At 49.0% G+C, this 19,974-nt stretch overlaps 1 protein-coding gene across 1 annotated transcript in view; it reads right to left on the bottom strand.

Moving 5' to 3' along the window:
* LOC132381608 (gastrula zinc finger protein XlCGF57.1-like) overlaps nucleotides 1-18,235 on the bottom strand; it is a 183,234-nt gene extending 164,999 nt beyond the window's left edge. Inside the window, exon 1 of the mRNA XM_059951124.1 lies at nucleotides 18,177-18,235. The gene's annotated coding sequence lies outside the window, so the exon portion shown is untranslated. The remainder of the gene's footprint in view (nucleotides 1-18,176) is intronic.
* Between the last annotated feature and the right edge of the window lie 1,739 nt (nucleotides 18,236-19,974).

Here is a 19,974-nt window from a genome sequence, read left to right as displayed (position 1 = left end):
AGGGAATGTAAGACACTGCAGAGGGTAGTGGACTGACCCAGTCCATCAGGGAATGTAAAAGACTGCAGAGGGTAGTGGACTGACCCAGTCCATCAGGGAATGTAAGAGACTGCAGAGGGTAGTGGACTGACACGGTATATCAGGGAATGTAAGAGACTGCAGAGGGTAGTGGACTGACCCAGTACATCAGGGAATGTAAGAGACTGCAGAGGGTCGTGGACAGACTCAGTACATCAGGGAATGTAAGAGACTGCAGAGGGTAGTGGACTCACCCAGTCCATCAGGGAATGTAAGACACTGCAGAGGGTAGTGGACTGACCCAGTCCATCAGGGAATGTAAGAGACTGCAGAGGGTAGTGGACTCACCCAGTCCATCAGGGAATGTAAGACACTGCAGAGGGTAGTGGACTGACCCAGTCCATCAGGGAATGTAAGAGACTGCAGAGGGTAGTGGACTGACCCAGTTCATCAGGGAATTTAAGAGACTGCAGAGTGCGGTGGACTGCCCCGGAACATCAGGGAATGTAAGAGACCGCAGAGGATAGTGGACTGACCCAGTACATCAGGGAATGTAAGAGACTGCAGAGGGTAGTGGACTGACCCAATACATCAGGGAATGTAAGAGACTGCAGAGGGTATTGGAGTGACCCAGTACATCAGGGAATGTACGAGACTGCAGAGGGTAGTGGACTCACCCAGTCCATCAGGGAATGTAAGAGACTGCAGAGGGTAGTGGACTGACCCAGTCCATCAGGGAATGTAAGAGACTGCAGAGGGTAGTGGACTGACCCAGTCCATCAGGGAATGTAAGACACTGTAGGGGGTGTTGGTTTGACAAAGTACATAAGGGAATGTACGAGACTGCAGAGGGTAGTGGACTCACCCAGTCCATCAGGGAATGTAAGAGACTGCAGAGGGTAGTGGACTGACCCAGTACATCAGGGAATGTAAGAGACTGCAGAGGGTAGTGGACTGACCCAGTCCATCAGGGAATGTAAGACACTGCAGAGGGTAGTGGACTGACCCAGTCCATCAGGGAATGTAAGACACTGCAGAGGGTAGTGGACTGACCCAGTACATCAGGGAATGTAAGAGACTGCAGAGGGTAGTGGACTCACCCAGTCCATCAGGGAATGTAAGAGACTGCAGAGGGTAGTGGACTGACCCAGTACATCAGGGAATGTAAGAGACTGCAGAGGGTAGTGGACTGACCCAGCACATGAGGGAATGTAAGAGACTGCAGAGGGTCGTGGACTGACCCAGCACATGAGGGAATGTAAGAGACTGCAGAGGGTCGTGGACTGACCCGGTACATCAGGGAAAGTAAGAGACTGCAGAGGGTAGTGGACTGACCCAGTACATCAGGGAATGTACGAGACTGCAGAGGGTAGTGGACCGACCCGGTACATCAGGGAAAGTAAGAGACTGCAGAGGGTAGTGTACTGACCCAGTACATCAGGGAATGTAAGAGACTGCAGAGGGTAGTGGAGTGACCCAATACATCAGGGAAAGTAAGAGGCTGCAGAGGGTAGTGGACCGACCCGGTACATCAGGGAAAGTAAGAGACTGCAGAGGGTAGTGGAGTGACCCAATACATCAGGGAAAGTAAGAGGCTGCAGAGGGTAGTGGACCGACCCAGTACATCAGGGAATGTAAGAGACTGCAGAGGGTAGTGGAGTGACCCAATACATCAGGGAAAGTAAGAGGCTGCAGAGGGTAGTGGACCGACCCAATACATCAGGGAATGTAAGAGACTGCAGAGGGTAGTGGACTGACCCAGTCCATCAGGGAATGTAAGAGACTGCAGAGGGTAGTGGACCGACCCGGTACATAAGGGAAAGTAAGAGACTGCAGAGGGTAGTGTACTGACCCAGTACATCAGGGAATGTAAGAGACTGCAGAGGGTAGTGGAGTGACCCAATACATCAGGGAAAGTAAGAGGCTGCAGAGGGTAGTGTACTGACCCAGTACATCAGGGAATGTAAGAGACTGCAGAGGGTAGTGGACTGACCCAGTCCATCAGGGAATGTAAGAGACTGCAGAGGGTAGTGGACTGACCCAATACATCAGGGAATGTAAGAGACTGCAGAGGGTAGTGGACAGACCCGGTACATCAGGGAATGTAAGAGACTGCAGAGGGTAGTGGACTGACCCAGTCCATCAGGGAATGTAAGAGACTGCAGAGGGTAGAAGAGTGACTCAGTACATCAGGGAATGTAAGAGACTGCAGTGGGTAGTGGACTGAAACCGTACATCAGGGAATGTAAGAGACTGCAGAGGGTAGTGGACTGACCCAGTACATCAGGGAATGTAAGAGACTGCAGAGGTTAGTGGGCTGACCCAGTACATCAGGGAATGTAAGAGACTGCAGAGGGTAGTGGACTGACCCAGTACATCAGGGAATGTAAGAGACTGCAGAGGGTAGAAGACTGACTCAGTACATCAGGGAATGTAAGAGACTGCAGTGGGTAGTGGACTGAAACCGTACATCAGGGAATGTAAGAGACTGCAGAGGGTAGTGGACTGAGCCAGTACATCAGGGAATGTATGAGACTGCAGAGGGTCGTGGACAGACTCAGTACATCAGGGAATGTAAGAGACTGCAGAGGGGAGTGGACTCACCCAGTCCATCAGGGAATGTAAGACACTGCAGAGGGTAGTGGACTGACCCAGTCCATCAGGGAATGTAAGAGACTGCAGAGGGTAGTGGACTCACCCAGTCCATCAGGGAATGTAAGACACTGCAGAGGGTAGTGGACTGACCCAGTCCATCAGGGAATGTAAGAGACTGCAGAGGGTAGTGGACTGACCCAGTTCATCAGGGAATTTAAGAGACTGCAGAGTGCGGTGGACTGCCCCGGAACATCAGGGAATGTAAGAGACCGCAGAGGATAGTGGACTGACCCAGTACATCAGGGAATGTAAGAGACTGCAGAGGGTAGTGGACTGACCCAATACATCAGGGAATGTAAGAGACTGCAGAGGGTATTGGAGTGACCCAGTACATCAGGGAATGTACGAGACTGCAGAGGGTAGTGGACTCACCCAGTCCATCAGGGAATGTAAGAGACTGCAGAGGGTAGTGGACTGACCCAGTCCATCAGGGAATGTAAGAGACTGCAGAGGGTAGTGGACTGACCCAGTCCATCAGGGAATGTAAGACACTGTAGGGGGTGTTGGTTTGACAAAGTACATAAGGGAATGTACGAGACTGCAGAGGGTAGTGGACTCACCCAGTCCATCAGGGAATGTAAGAGACTGCAGAGGGTAGTGGACTGACCCAGTACATCAGGGAATGTAAGAGACTGCAGAGGGTAGTGGACTGACCCAGTCCATCAGGGAATGTAAGACACTGCAGAGGGTAGTGGACTGACCCAGTCCATCAGGGAATGTAAGACACTGCAGAGGGTAGTGGACTGACCCAGTACATCAGGGAATGTAAGAGACTGCAGAGGGTAGTGGACTCACCCAGTCCATCAGGGAATGTAAGAGACTGCAGAGGGTAGTGGACTGACCCAGTACATCAGGGAATGTAAGAGACTGCAGAGGGTAGTGGACTGACCCAGCACATGAGGGAATGTAAGAGACTGCAGAGGGTCGTGGACTGACCCAGCACATGAGGGAATGTAAGAGACTGCAGAGGGTCGTGGACTGACCCGGTACATCAGGGAAAGTAAGAGACTGCAGAGGGTAGTGGACTGACCCAGTACATCAGGGAATGTACGAGACTGCAGAGGGTAGTGGACCGACCCGGTACATCAGGGAAAGTAAGAGACTGCAGAGGGTAGTGTACTGACCCAGTACATCAGGGAATGTAAGAGACTGCAGAGGGTAGTGGAGTGACCCAATACATCAGGGAAAGTAAGAGGCTGCAGAGGGTAGTGGACCGACCCGGTACATCAGGGAAAGTAAGAGACTGCAGAGGGTAGTGGAGTGACCCAATACATCAGGGAAAGTAAGAGGCTGCAGAGGGTAGTGGACCGACCCAGTACATCAGGGAATGTAAGAGACTGCAGAGGGTAGTGGAGTGACCCAATACATCAGGGAAAGTAAGAGGCTGCAGAGGGTAGTGGACCGACCCAATACATCAGGGAATGTAAGAGACTGCAGAGGGTAGTGGACTGACCCAGTCCATCAGGGAATGTAAGAGACTGCAGAGGGTAGTGGACCGACCCGGTACATCAGGGAAAGTAAGAGACTGCAGAGGGTAGTGTACTGACCCAGTACATCAGGGAATGTAAGAGACTGCAGAGGGTAGTGGAGTGACCCAATACATCAGGGAAAGTAAGAGGCTGCAGAGGGTAGTGTACTGACCCAGTACATCAGGGAATGTAAGAGACTGCAGAGGGTAGTGGACTGACCCAGTCCATCAGGGAATGTAAGAGACTGCAGAGGGTAGTGGACTGACCCAATACATCAGGGAATGTAAGAGACTGCAGAGGGTAGTGGACAGACCCGGTACATCAGGGAATGTAAGAGACTGCAGAGGGTAGTGGACTGACCCAGTCCATCAGGGAATGTAAGAGACTGCAGAGGGTAGAAGACTGACTCAGTACATCAGGGAATGTAAGAGACTGCAGTGGGTAGTGGACTGAAACCGTACATCAGGGAATGTAAGAGACTGCAGAGGGTAGTGGACTGACCCAGTACATCAGGGAATGTAAGAGACTGCAGAGGGTAGTGGGCTGACCCAGTACATCAGGGAATGTAAGAGACTGCAGAGGGTAGTGGACTGACCCAGTACATCAGGGAATGTAAGAGACTGCAGAGGGTAGAAGACTGACTCAGTACATCAGGGAATGTAAGAGACTGCAGTGGGTAGTGGACTGAAACCGTACATCAGGGAATGTAAGAGACTGCAGAGGGTAGTGGACTGAGCCAGTACATCAGGGAATGTATGAGACTGCAGAGGGTAGTGGACTGACCCAGTACATCAGGGAATGTAAGAGACTGCAGAGGGTAGTGGACTGACCCAGTCCATCAGGGAATCTAAGAGACTGGAGAGGGTCGTGGACTGACCAAATACATCAGGGAATGTAAGAGACTGGAGTGCGTCGTGGGCTGACCCAGTACATCAGGGAATGTACGAGACTGCAGAGGGTAGTGGACTGAAACCGTACATCAGGGAATGTACGAGACTGCAGAGGGTAGTGGACTCACCCAGTACCTCAGGGAATGTAAGGGACTGCAGAGGGGAGTGGACTGACCCAGTCCATCAGGGAATGTAAGAGACTGCAGAGGGTAGTGGACTGACCCAATACATCAGGGAATGTAAGAGACTGCAGAGGGTAGTGGACTGACCCAGTACATCAGGGAATGTAAGAGACTGCAGAGGGTCGTGGACTGACCCAGTACATCAGGGAATGTAAGAGACTGCAGAGGGTAGTGGACTGACCCAGTACATCAGGGAATGTAAGAGACTGCAGAGGGTCGTGGACTGACCCAGTACATCAGGGAATGTAAGAGACTGCAGAGGGTAGTGGACTGACCCAGTACATCAGGGAATGTAAGAGACTGCAGAGGGTCGTGGACTGACCCAATACATCAGGGAAAGTAAGAGGCTGCAGAGGGTAGTGTACTGACCCGGTACATCAGGGAATGTAAGAGACTGCAGAGGGTAGTGGACTGACCCGGTACATCAGGGAATGTAAGAGACTGCAGAGGGTAGTGGACTGACCCGGTACATCAGGGAATGTAAGAGACTGCAGAGGGTAGTGGACTGACCCGGTACATCAGGGAATGTAAGAGACTGCAGAGGGTAGTGGACTGACCCGGTACATTAGGGAATGTAAGAGACTGCAGAGGGTAGTGGACTGACCCGGTACATCAGGGAATGTAAGAGACTGCAGAGGGTAGTGGACTGACCCAGTCCATCAGGAAATGTAAGAGACTGCAGAGTGTGGTGGACTGACCCAGTACATCAGGGAAAGTAAGAGACCGCAGTGGACTGACCCAGTACATCAGGGAATGTAAGAGACTGCAGAGGGTAGTGGACTGACCCAGTACATCAGGGAATGTAAGAGACTGCAGTGGACTGACCCAGTACATCAGGGAATGTAAGAGACTGCAGAGGGTAGTGGACTGACCCAGTCCATCAGGGAATGTAAGAGACTGCAGAGGGTAGTGGAGTGACCCAATACATCAGGGAAAGTAAGAGGCTGCAGAGGGTAGTGGACCGACCCAGTACATCAGGGAATGTAAGAGACTGCAGAGGGTAGTGGAGTGACCCAATACATCAGGGAAAGTAAGAGGCTGCAGAGGGTAGTGGACCGACCCAATACATCAGGGAATGTAAGAGACTGCAGAGGGTAGTGGACTGACCCAGTCCATCAGGGAATGTAAGAGACTGCAGAGGGTAGTGGACCGACCCGGTACATCAGGGAAAGTAAGAGACTGCAGAGGGTAGTGTACTGACCCAGTACATCAGGGAATGTAAGAGACTGCAGAGGGTAGTGGAGTGACCCAATACATCAGGGAAAGTAAGAGGCTGCAGAGGGTAGTGTACTGACCCAGTACATCAGGGAATGTAAGAGACTGCAGAGGGTAGTGGACTGACCCAGTCCATCAGGGAATGTAAGAGACTGCAGAGGGTAGTGGACTGACCCAATACATCAGGGAATGTAAGAGACTGCAGAGGGTAATGGACAGACCCGGTACATCAGGGAATGTAAGAGACTGCAGTGGGTAGTGGACTGAAACCGTACATCAGGGAATGTAAGAGACTGCAGAGGGTAGTGGACTGACCCAGTACATCAGGGAATGTAAGAGACTGCAGAGGGTAGTGGGCTGACCCAGTACATCAGGGAATGTAAGAGACTGCAGAGGGTAGTGGACTGACCCAGTACATCAGGGAATGTAAGAGACTGCAGAGGGTAGAAGACTGACTCAGTACATCAGGGAATGTAAGAGACTGCAGTGGGTAGTGGACTGAAACCGTACATCAGGGAATGTAAGAGACTGCAGAGGGTAGTGGACTGAGCCAGTACATCAGGGAATGTATGAGACTGCAGAGGGTAGTGGACTGACCCAGTACATCAGGGAATGTAAGAGACTGCAGAGGGTAGTGGACTGACCCAGTCCATCAGGGAATCTAAGAGACTGGAGAGGGTCGTGGACTGACCAAATACATCAGGGAATGTAAGAGACTGGAGAGCGTCGTGGGCTGACCCAGTACATCAGGGAATGTACGAGACTGCAGAGGGTAGTGGACTGAAACCGTACATCAGGGAATGTACGAGACTGCAGAGGGTAGTGGACTCACCCAGTACCTCAGGGAATGTAAGGGACTGCAGAGGGGAGTGGACTGACCCAGTCCATCAGGGAATGTAAGAGACTGCAGAGGGTAGTGGACTGACCCAATACATCAGGGAATGTAAGAGACTGCAGAGGGTAGTGGACTGACCCAGTACATCAGGGAATGTAAGAGACTGCAGAGGGTCGTGGACTGACCCAGTACATCAGGGAATGTAAGAGACTGCAGAGGGTAGTGGACTGACCCAGTACATCAGGGAATGTAAGAGACTGCAGAGGGTCGTGGACTGACCCAGTACATCAGGGAATGTAAGAGACTGCAGAGGGTAGTGGACTGACCCAGTACATCAGGGAATGTAAGAGACTGCAGAGGGTCGTGGACTGACCCAATACATCAGGGAAAGTAAGAGGCTGCAGAGGGTAGTGTACTGACCCGGTACATCAGGGAATGTAAGAGACTGCAGAGGGTAGTGGACTGACCCGGTACATCAGGGAATGTAAGAGACTGCAGAGGGTAGTGGACTGACCCGGTACATCAGGGAATGTAAGAGACTGCAGAGGGTAGTGGACTGACCCGGTACATCAGGGAATGTAAGAGACTGCAGAGGGTAGTGGACTGACCCGGTACATTAGGGAATGTAAGAGACTGCAGAGGGTAGTGGACTGACCCGGTACATCAGGGAATGTAAGAGACTGCAGAGGGTAGTGGACTGACCCAGTCCATCAGGAAATGTAAGAGACTGCAGAGGGTGGTGGACTGACCCAGTACATCAGGGAAAGTAAGAGACCGCAGTGGACTGACCCAGTACATCAGGGAATGTAAGAGACTGCAGAGGGTAGTGGACTGACCCAGTACATCAGGGAATGTAAGAGACTGCAGTGGACTGACCCAGTACATCAGGGAATGTAAGAGACTGCAGAGGGTAGTGGACTGACCCAGTCCATCAGGGAATGTAAGAGACTGCAGAGGGTAGTGGACTGTCCCAGTACATCAGGGAATGTAAGAGAATGCAGAGGGTAGTGGACTGACCCGGTACATCAGGGAATGTAAGAGACTGCAGAGGGTAGTGGACTGACCCAGTACATCAGGGAATGTAAGAGACTGCAGAGGGTAGTGGACTGACCCAGTGCATCAGGGAATGTATGAGACTGCAGTGGACTGACCCGGTACATCAGGGAATGTAAGAGACTGCAGAGGGTAGTGGACTGACCCAGTACATCAGGGAATGTAAGAGACTGCAGAGGGTAGTGGACTGACCCAGTACATCAGGGAATGTAGGAGACGGCAGAGGGTAGTGGACTGACACAGTACATCAGGGAATGTAAGAGACTGCAGAGGGTAGTGGACTGACACAGTACATCAGGGAATGTAAGAGACTGCAGAGGGTAGTGGACTGACCCAGTACATCAGGGAATGTAAGAGACTGCAGAGGGTACTGGACTGACCCAGTACATCAGGGAATGTAAGAGACTGCAGAGGGTACTGGACTGACCCAGTGCATCAGGGAATGTATGAGACTGCAGTGGACTGACCCGGTACATCAGGGAATGTAAGAGACTGCAGAGGGTAGTGGACTGTCCCAGTACATCAGGGAATGTTAGATACTGCAGATTGTAGTGGACTGACCCAGTACATCAGGGACACACCCTATGATATTTTCTACACTGGGCGTTTCACACCACGCTTTACAGCGCTGTCTGTAAGGTCAGGGTGTGCTTCCCACCGCTGCCTGTCAGGAAGTTGTCCATCCTTCCCGTGAACGTGCGGATTTCCGCCGAGCGTTCAGATCTCCTCCCATTCTCGATCAAGTGGCACCAGTTTAGCAAAGTGCTTAGCACGCGCCATTACCATATAAACCATATAACAATCACAGCATGGAAACAGGCCATCTCGGCCCTCCTAGTCCGTGCCGAACTCTTAATCTCACCTTGTCCCACCTACCTGCACTCTGCCCATAACCCTCCACTCCTTTCCTGTCCATATACCCATCCAATTTTACCTTAAATGGGACAACTGAACTGGCCTCTACTACTTCTACAGGAAGCTCATTCCACACAGCTATCAGTCTCTGAGTAAAGAAATACCCCCTCGTGTTTCCCTTAAACTGCTGCCCCCTAACTCTCAAATCATGTTCTCTCGTTTGAATCTCCCCTACTCTCAATGGAAACAGCCTATTCACATCAACTCTTATCTATCCCTCTCAAAATTTTAAATACCTCGATCAAATCCCCCCTCAACCTTCTACGCTCCAATGAATAGAGACCTAACTTGTTCAACCTTTCTCTGTAACTTAAGTGCTGAAACCCAGGTAACATCCTAGTAAATCGTCTCTGCATTCTCTCTAATTTATTGATATCTTTCCTATAATTCGGTGACCAGAACTGCACACAATATTCCAAATTTGTACTTACCAATGCCTTGTACAATTTTAACATTAAATCCCAACTTCTGTACTCAATGCTTTGATTTATAAAGGCCAGCATTCCAAAAGCCTTCTTCACCACCCTATCTACATGAGACTCCACCTTCAGGGAACTATGCACTGTTATTCCTAGATGTCTCTGTTCCTCTGCATTCCTCAATGCCCTACCATTTATCTTGTATGTTCTATTTAGATTATTCCTGCCAAAATGTAGAACCTCACACTTCTCAGCATTAAACTCCATCTGCCAACGTTCAGCCCATTCTTCTAACCGGCATAAATCTCCCTGCAAGCTTTGAAAACCCACCTCATTATCCACAACACCTCCTACCTTAGTATCATCGGCATACTTACTAATCCAATTTACCACCCCATCATCCAGATCATTTATGTATATTACAAACAACATTGGGCCCAAAACAGATCCCTGAGGCACCCCGCTAGTCACCGGCCTCCATCCCGAGAAACAATTATCCACCACTACTCTCTGGCATCTCCCATCTAGCCACTGTTGAATCCATTTTATTACTCCAGCATTAATACCTAATGACTGAACCTTCTTAACTAACCTTCCATGTGGAACTTAGTCAAAGGCTTTGCTGAAGTCCATATAGACTACATCCACTGCCTTACCCTCGTCAACATTCCTCGTAACTTCTTCAAAAAATTCAATAAGATTTTTCATACATGACCTTCCACGCACAAATCCATGCTGGCTACTCCTAATCAGATCCTGTCTATCCAGATAATTATTAATACTATCTCTAAGAATACTTTCCATTAATTTACCCACCACTGATGTCAAACTGACAGGTGTATAATTGCTAGCCTTACTTCTGGAACCCTTTTTAAACAATGGAACCACATGAGCAATACGCCAATCCTCCGGCACAATCCCCGTTTCTAATGACATCTTAAAGATCTCCGTCAGAGCTCCTGCTATTTCTACACAAACTTCCCTCAAGGTCCTGGGGAATATCCTGTCAGGACCCAGAGATTTATCCACTTTTAAATTTCTTAAAAGCGCCAGTACTTCCACCTCTTTAATTGTCATAGGTTCCATAACTTCCTTACTTGTTTCCCACACCTTACACAATTCAATATCCTTCTCCTTAGTGAATACCGAAGAGAAGAAATCGTTCAAAATCTCTCCCATCTCCCTCGGCTCCACACATAGCTGACCACTCTGATTCTCTAAGGGACCAATTTTATCCCTCACTATCCCCTTGCTTTTAATATAACTGTAGAAACCTTTCGGATTTACTTCCACCTTATTTGCCAAACCAACCTCGTATCTTCTTTTAGCTTTTCTAATCTCTTTCTTAAGATTCCTTTTATATTCTTTATATTCCTCGAGCAATTCCTTTACTCCATGCTGCCTATATCTATTGTAGACATCCCTCTTTTTCCGAACCAAATTTCTAATATCCCTTGAAAACCATGGTGCTTTCAAACCTTTAATCTTTCCTTTCAACCTAACAGGAACATAAAGGTTCTGTACCCTCATAATTTCACCCTTAAATGACCTCCATTTCTCTATTACATCCTTCCCATAAAACAACTTGACCCAATCCACTCTCTCTAAATCCCTTCGCATCTCCTCAAATTTAGCCTTTCTCCAATCAAAAATCTCAACTCCAGGTCCTGTCCTGTCCTTCTCCATAATTATATTGAAGCTAATGCTATTGTGATCACTGGACCCGAAGTGCTCCCCAACACATTCATCTGTCAGCTGACCTATCGCATTCCCTAACAGGAGATCCAACACTGCCCCATCTCTAGTCAGTACTTCTATGTATTGTTGCAAAAAACTATCCTGCACACATTTCACAAACTCTAAACCATCCAGCCCTTTTACAGAATAAGCTTCCCAGTCTACGTGTGGAAAATTAAAATCTCCCACAATCACCTTTACAGCTGGGGCTTTCGGAGTTCAGAGTTCAATTCCAGCCGCTCCTGTAGGAGTCCGTACATGCTCCCCGTGGAACGCATGGATTTCCTCCTGGTGCTCCGGTTTCTCCCACAGTCTAAAGACGTACATGTTCATAGGCTAATTGGCCATTGTAAACTCTCCTGTGACTAGGCTTGGGTTAAATCAACGGTTGCTGGGCAGCGTACTGGGAGCCTGAGGTCCCACACCACCACGTTCAGGAGCGGCGACTCCCCTCAACCATTCCGTTCTTGGACAAGCCAGCGCAACCCCAATCACGTGGGCACAGCAACACTGTGACGCCGATCACTCTGCACAACGAAGTAATTGTTCAAATCATGTTGAAAACCTGTGTATAGTTTCTGTTGTATTTGTGTGTTTGTTCGTGAATGCTGCATATCAGATGCTCTGTGCCCGTGGTCGTTGGTTTCCATTGCCCTAGTGCATAGGTACAAAACGCTACAGTCACTTTACTGGGTACAGGATTGGAACCCGAAGTCGATTTCTACTGCTGTAGCTCATCTACTTCGGGTTTCAACGTGTTGTACATTCAGAGACATCCTTCTGCCCACCACTGTTGTAACGTGTGTGTGTTTGAGTCACTATCACCTTCCTGTCCGCTCGGAACCAGTCTGGACATTCCCTTCCGTCCTCTCCCACTAACAAGGCATCTTCACCCGCAAAACTGCCACTCACTACGTGTTTTTGTTTAGCAAACACGAGGAAATCTGCAGATGCTGGAAATTCAAGCAACACACACAAAATGCTGGTGGAACGCAGCAGGCCAGGCAGCATCTATAGGGAGAAGCGCTGTCAACGTTTTGGGCCAAAACCCTTCGTCAGGACTAACTGAAAGGAAAGATAGTAAGAGATTTGAAAGTAGGAGGGGGAGGGGAAAATGCGAAATGATAGGAAAAGACCGGAGGGGGTGGGGTGAAGCTAAGAGCTGAAAACGTGATTGGCGAAAGTGATACAGAGCTGGAGAAGGAAAAGGATCATGGGACAGGAGGCCTCGGGAGAAAGAAAGAGGGAGGGGAGCACCAGAGGGAGATGGAGAACAGGCAAAGAGTGATGGGCAGAGAGAGAGAAAAAAAAGGGGATGGGGGGAAAAAAAACTAAATATATCAGGGATGGGGTAAGGAGGGGAATTAATGGAAGTTTTTGTTTGTTTTTCACACCACTCTCTGTAAACTCCAGACACTGTTGTGCATGAAAATCCCAGGACATCCGCAGTTTCTAAGATATTCAAAGCACCCCATCTGGCACGAACAGTCGAAGTCACTTAGTTTACATTCCTTCTCCGTTCTGATGTCCCAACTGAACAACGACTGATCATTTTGACCATATTTGCATGATCTTACGCACTGAGCTGCTGCCAGTCAATTAGCTGATTAGGGATTTGCATCAATCTGCAGGTGTCTACCTATAAGCGTCCACTATGCGCACATTAATAATTTGAATGAGAATGTTGTTGGCTCACTTAGTAAGTTTGCAGTCGACACCAAGTGGGTGGTACAGTGGAGCGTGAGGAAGATCGCCATCTCTTCGCCTACTTTCCCAGTTGATTTAGTACCTGTTGTGATCTTGGACAATGGAACACAGCTCAGACGCGTGCAAAATGATGCATGCTCTGAAGCCAAAGCAGCTCAGACTTGCACAGAGCCCCAAGGAGCATTAAAGAACAGAGCGACTCGGGAGTGTATATGTGGTCATAGAGCACCACAACGCAGAAACAGACCCTTCAGCCCATCTAGCTCATGCTGAACTACTACAGTCAGCACTCTTTATCTATGAGGGATTGGTTCCTGGACCCCTCACGGGTACCAAAATCTTAGATGCTCAAGTCCCTTATTCAACCTGTCTCAGTGCGGTGGACATTAGGACCCATCGGAACCCCAGACCTTATTTAACCTGGCTCAATGCGGTGGACATTAGGACCCAGCGGAACCCCTGAGCTGATTTAACCTGTCTCAATGCGGTGGACATTAGGACCCTGCGGAACCGCTGAGCTGATTTAACCTGTCTCAGTGCAGTGGACATTAGGACCCTGCGGAACCCCTGAGCTGATTTAACCTGTCTCAGTGCGGTGGACATTAGGACCCGGTGGCAGGGATCTAAATCCGCAGTGTTTCTGTTCACGAGAATAATCACGATCACGATTGAAAATAAAGTGGAAATAATAAAGCTGTCGGAAAGAGTTGAAACGCCATCGGTCATTGGAAAAGCATTAGGCTACAGTCGGTCAACGATTGGAACAATTTTAAAGGATAAAGTGAGAAAGGACCTGCCCCGATGAAAGCTACAATTATTACTAAGCAACACAGTGGTATAATTACTGGGTTTTGGGGTTTTGATCCTCCACATCAACCCGGCACGGTGGAGAGCGCACTCGGGAGCGGTCTGACAGTGGATCGAACTGGGGAACTTCCATTTGTGAGCCCAGTACTGAAACATACATACTTAAGCGTTTTATTTGCATAGAAAGGTAAAATATATACTATATACTAAGGCAAACGTTTGACCTACTGACGCTAAATAATACTGGATGTACCTGTTTCGACTTACTTAGTAAGAGAACCTTCGATTTTTTTTATCCTGATCCATGATAACCCACGCACATCCTCCCGTATACTATAAATCATCTCTAGATTACTTATAATACCTAATACAATGTAAATGCTATGTAAATAGTTGTTATACTGCATTGCTTAGGGAATAATGACAAGAATAAAAAAGTCTGTACATGCTCAAGCAACAAGTGCTGGAAGAGCACTTCCGGGTTTTCGCGATTTGCGGCTGGTTGAGTTCGCGGATAAGGAGGGCCGACTGTATTTTGCCCAGTCCCGTTGACCTGCAGCTGATCCGTAGCCCTCTGCACGCTTCCCATCCAGGTACTTTTCTAAATTTCCGTTAAGCCTTGCAAACAAACCTGCACCCCCTGCTTCCGCCGGCAGCTTGCCCCAAGCTCTCACTGCCCTCTCTGAGTGGTTCCCCCCACATGTATGTCACCTTTCACCCTTAACCTATGACCTCTGGTTCTACGGTTCCTTGACGGTGGCAGTCGGAGGTGGTGGTGAAGGAGCCGCAAGGCACACTTAATTTCATCAGATGCTGCGCTAAGTACAAGAACTGGGACGTCAGATTGCAACCGTGCAAGACCTTGGCGAGACTGCATCCCAAATATTGTGGAAGAATGCGCAGAAAAGATTCAGAAGAGCTGGTGGATCTACATAGCTTGGGACTATGTCATCAATTTGCTTGCCATCCATACCCGTGAGATATGTTTTAAGCACAGAGACTGGAGAGTACCAAGGAGTGAGCTGGCAGAGGCAATTGTGGTGGTGGGGGAGCTGAAGGGAAGAGGTGGGTTACAACAGCATTTTTGAAGACATCATGGATAGCTAAGGTTACGAGAGATCTGGGCCAATACTTTCAGCTCAGGAGGCTATTTGACAAGTTGGGCCTGTTTCCATGCTGTGTAACTATGACACAAGCTAGTCTGCAATATTTTAAATTGCAAGCGCGACTTCAGGGGAAGCATTCAAATGTTTTGCTCATTTCTGAATACCATATTTGAGAAAGATATAACAGATCTCAAGATGTATTAATTGTGCAGACTTACGGGGCACCAGTTATTCAAATACACTGTTGAAGATGAGTGCAGAGAAATGTTCAGGAATATTTAATACAGGTGTTCACACTGATGATGGGGTGTCATGTCATTTCAACGTGAACTGTTTCCACTGGGAGAGAATTATTTAGCATGGGTGCTACTGGGAGTTTTAACAGACCGCTTTGCTGTCGATCAGTTTTGTTTGAGTTGTGTCCCTTCTTATAGAATTGAACAACATATTTTCTTGCAAATACTGCTTATCCGATGCTCTGTGTCTGGGATGCCGCTGTAAGTATTTCATTGGACCTGCGCCTCCAATTGCTCCTGCCCAGGACAGTAAACCCAACTTTGACGCTTAAGTCCTCAGTGTGATCTTGCAACCTCTGCAGGGTCTGGACAGTTTCCTGAATATAATCCATGGCTGCTTCTTTACAGATAATCCCATATGGGCAAGAAATCAATGTATCTAACACAGTTACGGAACATGCGCGCGTCTCTATGAGTAAGCAGTGCATCCTGGGCCAGTGCAACTCTCCGCCAATCCATCCCAGCTGACCCGTTTTCCCTCCCAGTTCCTCTCGCCTGCCTTCTCCCCCCTGTTCTTTCACGCCCTGATTAATCACGGACCAGTCAAGCTCCACCTTAAATGCACCCAATGACCCTGGCCTCCAAAGCTGCCCGTGGCAATGAATTCCACAGATTCACCACCCTCCGGCTAAACAAGTTCTTCCTCATTTCTGTTCTAAAAACATGTCCCTCTGTTCTGAGGCTGTGCCCTCTGGTCCCGGACTCCACCACTATAGAAACATCCTCCCCACACCCACGCTAGCTGTAAAAGAGATTCCCCCTCCCTCTTCTAAATTCCAGTGAGTACAGGCCTTCAAATGCTCCTCATATGATAGCCCTTTCATTCCCAGAGTCATTCTCGTGAACCCTCTCTGACTCCTCCAATGCCAGCACATCCTTTCTGATACAAGGGGCCTAGAACTGCTCTCAATACTCCAAGTGAGGCCTCACTAGCTCCTTACACAGCCTCAGAATTACATCCTCGCTTTTATATTCCAGTCCTCTCGAAATGAATGCTAACGTTGCATTTGCCTTCCTCACCAACGGCTCAACCTGCAAATTAACCTCTGGAGAATCCTGCACGAGGGCTTTGCATCTCGGATTTTTGAATTAAATAATCTGCGCTTTTATTCCTTCTGTCCAAGTGCATGACCGCACACTTCGCAACGCTGTATTCCACCTTCCACTTCATTATCCATTCTCTTAATCTATCCGAGTCCTTCTGCAGCCTCTCTGCTTCCTCAATGCAGCCCGGCCCTTCACCTGTCTTCCTATCATCCGCACACTTGGGCATCCACGTTATTGACCCTGCAGCGGATAGTGAGGTCAGCTGAGAAGATCACTGGGGTCTCTCTTCCCGCCATTACATTTACATCACGCGCTGCATCCGCAAAGCAAACAGCATTACGAAGGACCCCACTCACCCCCTCATACAAACTCTTCTCCCTCCTGCCGTCTGGCAAAAGGCTCCGAAGCATTCGGGCTCTCACAACCAGACGGTGTAACAGTTTCTTCCCCCAAGCCATCAGACTCCTCAATACCCAGAGTCTAGTCTGACACCAACCTACTGCCCTCTACTGTGCCTATTGTCTTTATTGTACTGCCTGTTATTTATTGTGCTGCCTGCACTGTTTTGCGCACTTTATGCAGGCCTGTGTAGGTCTGTAGTCTAGTGTAGTTTTTGTGTTGTTTTTATGTAGTTTTAGTGTAGTTTTTGTATTGTTTCATGTAACACCACAGTCCTGAAAAACGTTGTCTTGTTTTTACTGTGTACTGTACCAGCAGTTATGGTCGAAATAACAATAAAAAGTGACTTGACTTGACATACAATGTAAAAATAAGCAGTCCCAACAGCGATCCATGCAGAACACCACTAGTCACCAGCAGCCAACCAGAAAAGGTTCCCTTTATTTCAACTGTTTCCCGCCGATCAGTCTATCCCTGCTAGCATTTCTCCTGTAATACCATTGAGCAGCATCATGTCAAAGACTCCTGAAAAATCCCAAGTACACAACACCCACCGATTCTCGTTCACGTTACTTCTTCAAACAGTTCCTCAGGTTGTCAAGCCAGACTTTCCCTTGAGGAAACCAAGCTGACTTCGGCCAGTTTTATCATGTGCCTCCAAGTACCCTGAGACCTCATCTTCAACAATCGATTCCAACATCTTCCCGACCACTGAGGGCCAGGCTAACTGGCCTATGACTTAAGAGAGGAGTGGCATTTGCAATTTCCAGCGCTCCAAAACCACAAAGACAGAATCTAGTGATTCTTTAAAGATCATTACCAATGCCTCCACAATCTCTTCAGAACCGTGGAATTACACTCACTTCTGCCCCCCGGCACTCTCTAACTTCCGGCATACTGCCAGTGTCTTCCACGGAGAAGACTGGCGTAAAACACTCACACAGTTGGTCCGCCATTTCTTTGTGTGTCTCCCCCCCCCCCCCACTGCCTCTCCAGCGGACCGAGAGCCTGACTGGGATGGGGTTGGAAGGGTATGGAGAGTTTCCGAAGCTCACGCCGGTTCTCCCTCAGTGGAGGGAGGCAAATGAAAACACTCACACAGTTGGTCCGCCATTTCTTTGTGTTCCCCCCCCCCCCTACCCCTCACTGCCTCTCCAGCGGACCGAGAGCCTGACTGGGGAGGGTTTGGAGAGTTTCCGAAGCTCACGCCGGTTCTCCCTCAGTGGAGGGAGGCAAATGAAAACACTCACACAGTTGGTCCGCCATTTCTTTGTGTCTTCCCCCCCCCCCCCCCCCCACTGCCTCTCCAGCGGACCGAGAGCCTGACTGGGGAGGGTACGGAAGTTTCCGAAGCTCACGCCGGTTCTCCCTCAGTGGAGGGAGGCAAATGCCGATTAACCCCCCAACACCCCCGACCCGCTCGTACCTGCCTCTCCTCCAGCCCCCGCACGCCGGAGGTCCGGACACCACTTCCGGCTTCCGGCGCCTGCGCACTGCGATCCTACCCCGGCGACAGGACGTTGCCATGGCAATGATGAGACGCTGGGCTTTTCCCCGGCAGCTCAAACCTTTCAGGTGGACAACATCGCAACCAAGCTCCCACGGGCAGCAAGCAGGCGTGTACGTCCACACCAACAGTCAAAGCCACAGTTTAAGGATAAGGGGTAGGGGCCATTTAGAACAGAGATGCGGGAAAACGTTTTCACCCAGAGAGTGGTGGATATGTGGAATGCTCTGCCCCAGAAGGCAGTGGCGGCCAAGTCTCTGGATGCTTTCAACAGAGAGTTAGGTGGAGCTCTTATAGATAGCGGGGTCAAGGGCTATGGGGAGAGGGCAGGAATGGGGTACAGATTGTGTATGATCAGCCATGATCACAGTGAATGGCGGTGCTGGCTCAAAGGGCCGAATGGCCTACTCCTGCACCTACTGTCTATTGTCTATTCTTGCAGATTTATGTAAATTCATGTAGACATACTTCACCAATCTAACACCAGTGAAATTCAAGGGTCTCGAACCATTATGCCGACTTAGGTTGGCGGGACTGTCATATGTTGAAAGATTGGAGCGACTGGGCTTGTATACACTGGAATTTAGAAGGATGAGAGGGGATCTGATTGAAACATTTAAGATTATTAAGGGATTGGACACACTGGAGGCAGGAAGCATGTTCCCGCTGATGGGTGAGTCCAGAACTAGAGGCCACAGTTTAAGAATAAGGGGTAGGCCATTTAGAACAGAGATGCGGAAAAACTTTTTCACCCAGAGAGTGGTGGATATGTGGAATGCTCTGCCCCAGAAGGCAGTGGAGGCCAAGTCTCTGGATGCATTCAAGAGAGAGTTAGATAGAGCTCTTATAGATAGCGGGGTCAAGGGATATGGGGAGAGGGCAGGAAGGGGGTACTGATTGTGGACGATCACATTGAATGGCGGTGCCTGCTCGAAGGGCCGAATGGACTGCTCCTGCACCTCCTGTCTGTAAAGCCGAGGTTATTGTTATTTGCACGAGTGCGTGTGCAGGGGTGCGATGAAAAACTTACTTCCAGAAATATCGCAGGCAGGTAGCATCATGAGAAAGAAAAACGAATTAAATGTAGATTATACGTACTTTCTACACGAAAGCAAGCTCAAACAAAAGTGTAAGCGTAATGAAAAGTAATCAAAGTGTTGTTATATTGAGGTAATGATTAATACCGTGCTGGATGAGTTATTAAACTGACCGGATGAAGGACAGTTGCTGTTCTGCAATGTGGCGGCCTGCGAATTCCGGCATCTATCCATACCGACTGCCCAGTGACAGCTACATGGAGACGGCGTGGGCTGGGTGCTGGGAGTCTTTGCTAATAGCTTTTGCCTTCTTGAGGTATCACCTACGGGTGGTGGGGGAGGGATGGACTATAACTCCCGGCAGCTTCTTCCATTCAAATTGCCGTTTACCAGATTATATTTGAACCAGTCTGGATTCCTTCAACGCTGCCAACAGTTGTACACATGGAAGGACATCGTCGTGAACAGCCAGTAATCGGGGAGGCCTATCAGATATCAGCTCTAATGTAAACGTGATGGGGGACAACTGTAGTTGAGTCTTAAATCATCATTAGTAATTAAGGGAGAAACAGTATTTTCTTTAAGATTGGGGTATATGGAGAAATAGGACAGAAAATGGGCGGGCCGGTGTAGATCGGCCGAAGTCAGACTGAATGACCACTCCCACCCATGATACACAG

Source organism: Hypanus sabinus, chromosome 26 (genome assembly GCF_030144855.1).
Source record: "Hypanus sabinus isolate sHypSab1 chromosome 26, sHypSab1.hap1, whole genome shotgun sequence".
Classification (NCBI taxonomy): domain Eukaryota; kingdom Metazoa; phylum Chordata; class Chondrichthyes; order Myliobatiformes; family Dasyatidae; genus Hypanus; species Hypanus sabinus.
This window is presented reverse-complemented; position numbering and strand designations above follow the sequence as displayed.